This window comes from Artemia sp. Qi Xiang Cuo, chromosome 2 (genome assembly GCF_049724085.1).
Source record: "Artemia sp. Qi Xiang Cuo chromosome 2, ASM4972408v1, whole genome shotgun sequence".
NCBI classification, from domain to species: domain Eukaryota; kingdom Metazoa; phylum Arthropoda; class Branchiopoda; order Anostraca; family Artemiidae; genus Artemia; species Artemia sp. Qi Xiang Cuo.
Window position 1 is genome coordinate 38,169,677 of NC_142795.1, and position 9,775 is coordinate 38,179,451.

At 38.7% G+C, this 9,775-nt stretch overlaps 1 pseudogene across 1 annotated transcript in view; it reads left to right on the top strand.

The window, feature by feature from the left end:
- Positions 1-541: 541 nt before the first annotated feature.
- The window catches only part of LOC148955202 (putative ATP-dependent RNA helicase DDX49), a 72,892-nt pseudogene continuing 63,658 nt past the window's right edge, over positions 542-9,775 (top strand). The window contains exon 1 of the transcript XR_016143516.1: positions 542-752. The product of XR_016143516.1 is annotated as a putative ATP-dependent RNA helicase DDX49 (transcript). The remainder of the gene's footprint in view (positions 753-9,775) is intronic.

Below are 9,775 nucleotides of genomic sequence, written 5' to 3' on the forward strand. Positions count from 1 at the left end.
GGGTGATAGAATATCTAGAGAAAAAAAGGAAGAGGCTGATAGAATAGCCAGAGAACAAAAGGAAGAGGCTGATAGCATAGCCAGAGAACGAAAGGAAGAGGCATGTAGATAGGAAAAAAAAACACATAATGGAAATGATTGCCGGGAGAAATTCCCAAGAGCCTCAGAAATCGTCTACAGTAGAGATAATGCAGACAATAAACCTTCAACCAATGAAAAAAAAAATGAAGATGTACATTTATAAATATACCATTTTGAAAAAATGGCGGAATTAAGCGGATAGCCAAGAGCAAACTGGGTGACATCAATACGGTCATTCCTTAACCACAAAGCGCAAACTGCTTTTAAGGCATTAGCGATGCACTACTCAAGAGATTTTGAAAGACTAAAACAAGCCATTTTTGAAAAGTTTCAACTCTCCCCCGAGCACTTTCAAAGAAGGTTTAGAAGCGAAAGAAAACGAGACAAATAAACTTACAAAGAATTCGGATACAAATTAAAAGATATGTGTTTAAAATGGCTATAATTAGAAAATTATAGAATGTTAGAAGACCCAGAGGAGATAAAGAAAAAATTGACGGAAGTGATAGATAAAACAGTAATGGAACAACTTTTAGAAAATACGCACAGAGAATTGAAAATATATTTGAAAGAAAAGAACTCAAAAACAAGTGAAGAAATGGCGGAAATTGCAAATAGGTGGACCGAAAGAGAGAGGAAGTTGAGGACACAGGCATATTTCAATATAGAGAGTATGACAAAAATAGGCACTATAATACAGCGCAAGGAGAATTAACTTGCTATAACTATGGTACTACGGGGTATTTTGCAAGAAACTGCCCCAGTAAATATGACCAAAAACCACATAAAACGACAGTCTGGGCCATGACCAATAATAAGGAGAAAAATTGCGCATTTGCAGAGTCGCATAAAATATACGGAAAATTGAACGGGGAATTAGTTGAAATGGCAATTGATTCTTGCAATGACCAAACTTATGGGCGAACTGAGCTAATTAATAGAACGGAGATAGACATAAGAATAAGATTACAACATTACGTTATTATGGAGATAAGCACCCATGCCCGTCTGCGTGGGTTAGAATAGAAATTGCAAAGAACGACGGTACAGTCCAAAGAAAAACGATAAAAGTAGGCTTAGTACCTACTCTAGCAGTGGATGTCTTAGTAGGAGGAGACTTTGGGGATATCGAAAATCTCCTATCCTTAAAAGCGACTTCTTTAACAGTGGGAAAATTACAAAACAACACTAAGACGGAAAAATATACAACTTCGTTGACTACGGGGGGAGATGGACCGGCCCATAAATCAAATTGGGAGGCTAAGCCCCCCTGTCAAAAAAACAAAATGCTTGATACTCGTGTTCGAAATGTTGATAATCCGCAAAAACGGGATACGGAATTAAAAAGGCCACTTAATATTGAAAATGAGACGCACAAAAATGATTTTTGGGGAATTTTTCGGAAAATGGAAAACTTGAGAACACCTCTAACAAATATGAGACGCCGAAAAAATATTTGCCAAAATGAAGCACTAATTATACCAGGGTACAATGATACAAAATTTATTGTACGCGCTTTTCCTCGTAAGGTTCGTGAAATTTTAGTACAGTATGAAAAACCAAATGTAGGAAGTCAGTTCCCATTCAATAACAAAATATTTGTTTCTGTGGTAAACGTAAAGAAAATTAAAAGAGAAAAAAAGATGCAAAGCGGAGCTACAATGAAGAAATGCAGTAAAAGATAGTAGACACTAGAGTCCAATTCAGATTTAATGATGATTTAATATGCGCGATTGGAAAATTTGAGAAAAGTAGAGATGAAAAGAGAAATGCAAAAAGAGACAAAATTTGAAGATTCAGCCTGCAGTGGCAATAAATAAAAAATTGGATGGGCTGTGCCTGGCTAACATAAATAAAATAGATAATAGGGCGAACAATAAAAAATTAAATGGGCTGTGCCTAGCTAACATAAATAAGATGAATTTTAGGGGAGATAAAGATGGCCAAGACCCATGGGGTATAAAACAAGATGATAACAAAAGAGAGTTGAACGACCTACACCGGATTGTGGAAAAGTTGGGAGATATTGAATGTCAGGTTGGATTGGAAAAACTTGGGAAGGAATCTGAGATTAGTCCTATCAACTCAAAAGAGATCTTGATCCTTTATGAGGGGGGAATCCCTTGGGGAAGATCCATTGCGGGAAGGCGTGAAAGATAGCCCTCTCCTCAATGCACAGCTGGCGGACAAGTTGTGATCCCTTTACTAGAGCCTTGTTTTTCTAGTCTTCATTTTCATCTTCATCCCGCATCACCGAGCATTATTTATTCGAATATCTTAGGGGATGGGACCCAGAAAAAAGCGATTCATGGTTCGCTCAAAATTTTACTTCATTTCCCTGTACCCCTATCGTTTTCAGAGGCCTCTGTATTTTCGGCCTTGACTTATTTGAAATTATGCCAAGGTGCAATTTACATTTTAGTTGAGATGTGGGTTTGTTTCCACCGATGGAAATTAAGAGGCTAGTTCAGCCTATTTTTGATGAATGCTGGCATCATCGAATGTGTCAGAAACTGATTCTCTGCTCCTCTCAAATGTAAATTCGTGAGAGCGAGAAAATTTGCATTTTTGATTGTGCTGAGAATGATCATTTTCTGTTAATCTCGGGGGCATTAGTTTTCAAAAACTCATGTGGATGCCATAAGATATATAGCAGAGTGGATCTGCACTAGAGACGCTTGGACGGCGACAGATCCAGAGCCAAATGGTGGAAGCACATGCACTGGTTGAAGAAAGAAGACAAATCGATTTTGTAAAGTTGAAGTTAAGTGTTATGATTGTAAGGGCGGACCAGCGTGGCGCATGGGTGGTCATATATCTTACGGGGGGAGGTGTTGGGGTTCCACTCCTTGTTTCTTTTTTTCAGATAAATGACCTACTTTCTTTTCTGTAATTATATTTACCTATAAGATAATTTTAATCATAAGTTGAACTCTGGTTTCTAAGCTAGATTCTTTTGCAATACGTAAGCATTGAAGTTAAATTCTATTTTGGTTTTCCGGGTCTGGGCCATTGAAAGACAAAATTACGCAAAATTTGAATGGATTTTGGATGTTGATTTAGAGGATTGGCGAGGGCCAAGCGAAGGTCCACCCTATGCAAAGTTTGTTGTACAGAACCAATGTTTTATTTAGTTAGTCTACATTGAGACCCCGTTTGGGGGAGTCTGTTATTTCTTAGTTGATTGTATATCTGTGACGTTTTCGAAGATTATTAGTAAGCTATTTTCTACAGCTGTGTAGACTATTTTTCCAGGGACCCAGACATGGTAGTGGCGAGATATTGTTAATTATTATATCGACAGAGGTGTTAGTTTACCTTCCAAGGATATAGCTAGAGATCTTTAGTGGTGCCTAGAGTCAGGTGTGCCCTTGGCCTTAGAGTTTGGCCATTTGACCGTTCGATCACGTTACCACATTCTGGGGCAGGGTGTATTGTAAATTGGGTACCAACAAACCCTATATTTACAGAACCGTTGTGGTAAGCGCGGACATCCCATTATAATATTTGGCACCATCAAGGGCTATATATATATGTATATATATATATATATATATATATATATATATATATATATATATATATATATATATATATATATATATATATATATATATATATATATATATATATATATATATATATATATATATATATATATATATATATATATATATATATATATATATATATATATATATATATAATATATACATACATATATATATATATATATATAATACTTATGTATATATACGTATATATGTATGTGTCACGGGTCACTCAGTGCTATGGGCCAAGAACTGTCATAGGTCCATGAAGGGACCGCTCATTCCCCGTCATCTCCTTGAAAAGTTCCATAATGATTCAAAGGGTTTGAAAGAGTTCATCACGTCTTTACATTCGTAATGAAATTAAAATTTTCAATCTAACTGACTATACTATATCATCCGTATTAAGAAAAAACGATGACAGGTTTTTCCAAAAAATCAAATTAAACTTGCAAAAAACTGTGTCCTTGTGAAGGTCGTATCATTCGATTTATAACAATAGATTAAAATTTTCCTATCCCATTAACAACCTCAAAAAAAGTTTCATATCAATGAACAATAGATTTTCAACCCAAAATAACAGGTGCTTATATTCCCTTTCAAATTGTCATAAGCTAGTAGAACACATGCCGGTAATGGTTCTGCCGTTAAACTGCTAAAGAAGAAAAGAGTAGTTGCTATGGGCTTGCTAGTTTCTGTGTATGCATTACTAATTTTCTGGATTTGGTAATGGCAATCAATTCGGATTCTGTAGGGGTAACTATCATTTCAGTTAGTCTTAATAATAAAATATTATTTTGAAAACAAATTCCAATTAATTTCTTAGATAGTCAAAACCCTCGAAAATAGCGCTGGGACAAATCGAGAAGTTCACTTTTGGAATCGTCATTGTGCAAAAATCTCATTCAGAAAACTCACAGCAGCCCCCCCCCCCGCCTGTCTTAACAATACGGAAAATCACTTTTTGCATGGGCTCGATTGATCTGTGCTATTTTTCCTTGCTTTTATCTAAAAAATAGGAGGTTCCTAAATAAGATTAGGATTATACAGAACTTGATATGAACAGAATTGGCTAAACACAGGAGACAGATTTTACGTTTTTTGTTTTTAGGAGAAGATGACATTCTAACCTTTTCATTTTTGTGCATAGATGTTATTTTTAAACCAAACCAAATTCGAAGTTCCGACTCGGTTATTTATTGTATGATTTGAATAAACAAATTACGTTAAAATGTTCTAACTTTTTAAACTTTAATAAATTAAAAATTATTAAAACTTTAAGGAATATATAGTATATGTATACTAAACTGACAATCTACAGCTATTTTTCTCTGTAAAGTGCAAATTATGTTCTGGTCTTGAAGGTGTGGGGGTTGTCAAATACATAATTTTTCAGACCTTTCAACTGCACCGATCAAAATGGCTATCTCAAAATTTTGATTAAATTTGTTTGAGAATTGATGGTCGTGGGGGGGGGGCTTGTTTTCCTTCAATCACTTTTGACTAATAAAGACGGCACTAGCTCTTTCAATCTCCAATCGAATGAGCCTTTTTTGAAGTTTCTACGAAAGCAAATGGCCATCTCAAAATTTCTATCAGATGCATTACTGGAAAATACGGGGTTTGGAGGGGTGGGGTTTATTCACTCTCTGATCACTCTCAATCTTGATAAGGGTACTAGAACTTCTGATTACCAATCCAACGAGCCCCCTCCAAAGTTTATACGATCGCCCTTTCTATATATAGGCTATACCTTAAATGCCTCCAGAGCATAACTTACCTTGCCCAGAGGGCTATGGGGGAGGGGTTGTCATCCTCAAAGATACAATTTCCGATCCTTTCAACAAGGCCATACCCAGGATTTTTTTTTTGAAGGGGGGTTTTACTCAAAGATTTTTTGTGGGGGGGGGTACACAAAAAAACGCATAAAAAATTTGTTTATATCCATTTTGCTACGTTTTTACGAGTCAGACAAACATTTTGGGGGGGGGGGGTTGAAACCCCTCTCACCCCCCCCCCCCCCTGCGCACGGCCTTGCTTTCAATTACGTTGAATAAATTGGCTATCTCAAAATTTTGATTGGATGTGTTTGGGGAAATGGGGGGGCGAGGGAGGGCGTTAGTTGCCCTCCAATCACTTTTGACTATTAAAAAGGACACTGGCCCTTTCAATTTCCACTTGAATGAGCTGTTTTCGAAGTTTTTACTACAGCAAATGGCCATCTCAAAATTTCTATCAGATGCATTTCGGTAAAATACGAGGTGTGGTGGGAGGTATCTACCCTCCGATCAATCTGTCGTAAAAATGCATCAGAACTTCTGACTACGACTCCAATAAGCCCCCTCCGAAGTCTATATGATTACCCTTTCAATATATACCTTATATGCCCCCAGGGCTAACTTACAACTCTTCTCCTGAGATCTGTGGGGGAGGGGGATTGCCATCTTCAAATTTCCGGACCTTTCAATTACGTTAAACAAAATGGCTATCTCAACATTTTAATTGGATGTGTTTGGGGAAATGGTGGGCGTGGGGGGGGGTTAGTTGCCCTCCCCCCTCTTTTAATAGTCGAAATCACATTCGACTATTAAAAGGGCACTGACCCTAGTAGAATGGGGGGTACCAGCCCCACGGGGACTCCTTATATGGGCATAGAATACTGACGGGACTCCAAATATGGGCATAGAGTCATTAGGGAGAACACGTGGTTAATGGGGTCAATGACCTAACTTGATTGCGTAATCAAAGTGTGTCAACAACAACAACATCGACCTTGACATTCGCTGAGAGCGTGCACTTGCAACATCAACAACATCGACCTTGGAACACCTGTGCAGTCGAACTCAATTCACCTATCATGAATCAATAATTCCCCTTAGAAACAACAAATTAATTCCCCTTTCTTGACAGATCAATCAACCAATGACATCATTTGTCAGACTCTAAAAATTTTCGCATAGAAACGATTCTCCAGGAATAGATCCAAGTCATTAATGTCTTTGCCTCGGAAATAACGCTTTTGGTCGAACTCCAAAGGATATTAATAGCCAAAGGCCATGGAAACAATTCTCCAAGAAACATCTTAGCGATGAATTGTTTTAGCGCGGGGATCAGGTTTCTTATTAATTTGAAATGCATTAGCACAGAGATGTCAAAAACATAAGGAACACGCTGAATTACGTTTAGGGATTATTTGGGCGAAACTGTTTTAGACAGGTTATGGAACTATTTCGGCGAAACAGTTAGAGACATTTTAAAAGATGATTTTTGAAGAGATTTTAGAAGAGAATTTAATGGTGAAACTCTGTGGTCGTTATAATACACAAGTTTCATTTGAACAGTGTTGTGAGGTCCTATAACCCAACCCAAAGGGTTCCAATCCTCCTACCCCAACCCCGAAGGAAGCCCCCGGTCCTCAAAGGCTCCCCGGGCTCCCAAAGGGCCAACCGGCCCCCAAGGGTCCCCCGGACCCCCAAAGGTCCTCCTCCGGTCCCCAAAGGCCATCCCCGGGCCCCCCAAAGGCCCATCGGGCTCCCAAAGGACCAACGGGGTCCCAAAGGCCCTCCACCGGTCCCCCAATGTCCCCCCGGCCCCCAACGGCCCCCCCCCCGGACCCCCAAAGGCCCTCCCTGTGCCCCAAAGGCCCTCCCTGTGCCCCACAGGCCCTCCCCCGGCCCCCAAAGGTCCCCCGGCCCAGCGAAGCGCCGCCGGGCTGCGCCGCGGGTCAGGAAAGCGCCGCAGGGGATGCGCTGCAGGGAGGCCCCGCAGGAAAGCGCCGCAGGATGCGCCGCAAACAAAAAAGTAAACTAAAAAGTAAAATTTTCGAAATGTTATCCCCCAAACGCCCTCCTCAGACCCCCAAAGGCCCTACCCTGGTCCTCAAAGGTCCCCCGGGCTCCCAAAGGGCCAACCGGCCCCCAAGGGTCCCCCGGGCCCCCAAAGTCCCCCGTCCCCAAAGGTCCACTGGGCTCCCAAAGGCACTCCCCCGGTCCCCAAAGGTCCCCGACCCCCAAACGCCCTCCCTGGCCCACAAAGACCCTCCCCGGTCCCCATACATGCACACAAAAACTTACACACACACACAAAACTTACACACACACACACAAAAACTTACTCACACACGCAAAAACTTACACACACACACACAATCACAAAAAAACACTCAATCACACACATACAAACACACACACACAAACTTACACATGCAAGTGAAAACTTACATGCACATACATACTTATACGCACACAAAAACATGAACAACCAGACACAAACACACACACCACACACACACACACACACACACACACACACACACACACGCACACTAAAACACAAACGCCAAAAAACAACCACGCAAACACAATTACATACACAAACAAAAACATACACACAAACACTCACACACCACCTCACAAACACTCACTCACACACAAACACAAAAAAAGCTCACAAGCACATACACGAATAGTCACACACACATGAAAAAATTTAAACACAAACAAACTTACACATACACCCTCACACACAACACAAAAAAACAAACACACGAAAAAATAAAAGCACACGCAGAAAATTACACACACAAAAACTTACACACACAAAAACTTACACCAAAACACACAAAAAATTATAAAAAAACAAACACCCAAAACATACACACACAAAAACTTACACACACACACACACACACAAACTTACACAAACACACACAAAAACTTACATCCAATAAAACAAGAATCCCACAACAAAAACTTACACACACACACACAAAAACTTAGACAAAAACGCACAAAAAAAAAATCACAAAAAAAAAAACATCCAAACAAAAACAAACACACACAAAAAAAAATAGACACACTCACAAAAAATAAAACACACACACAAAAACTTACAAACACACACACACATTAAAACTAACACACACACGTCAAAACTAACACACAGACACCAAAACTTACACACACACACAGACAAAAACTTACACACTCACACACAAAAACTTACACAATCAAACTAAAACATACATGAACAACAAAAATTACAATAACACATAAACTTACACAAACAAATACAAAAAAATAACCCACACACACACACAAGATAACTCACACACACACGCCAAAACATACACACACACAAAAAAAAAAACACACACACACACGCACACACAAAAACTTACACATGAACACAAACAAACTCACACACACACGCACAAAAACTTGCACACACACACACACACACAAAACATACACACACACGAAAACTTACACACACACACACAAACTAACACACACAAAAACTTACACACACACACACACACACACAAAAACTTACACATGAACACGAAAACTAACATTCACACAAAAACTTAAATGCACACACAAACATACAAACACACATACACACACACAGAAATTAAACAAAAACACACCCGCTAAATCACACACACACTAAATACAATACACACACACAAAAACTTAAAAGAACAAACAAAAAAACGTTAAAAACAAAGTAACCAAAACAAACACTAAAAAACAAGCAACCGAAATAAACCACAAAAAAAATAAACAAAATTACACACACACACACGAACAAATCACAACACACGACAAAACTTAAACAAAAACAAACTAAAACAAGCAAACGAACAATTACACACACACACATGAAAACTTACACACACACTCCAAAACTTACACACACACACACACACACACAAAAACTAACACATGCACACGAAAACTTACATGCACACAAAAACTTACATGCACACAAACTTACACACACACACACAAAAACTTACACACACACACACACACACACGAAAACTTACACACACACGCCAAAACTTACACACACACACACATACAAACAAACACACACACATACACAAAAAATTACACAATAACACAAAAAAACTCACACACACATGCGCAAAAAATTACACACACACACACAAAACTTACACACACACACACACGAAAACTTACACACACACAAAAAACTGAAACAAAAAAAAACTTACACACACACACACACACACAAACACACAAACAAAAAACAACAAAAAAAAAACTTACACAAAAAAAAACTAACAAACACACAAACAAACTTACACATGAACACAACAAAAAACTCACACA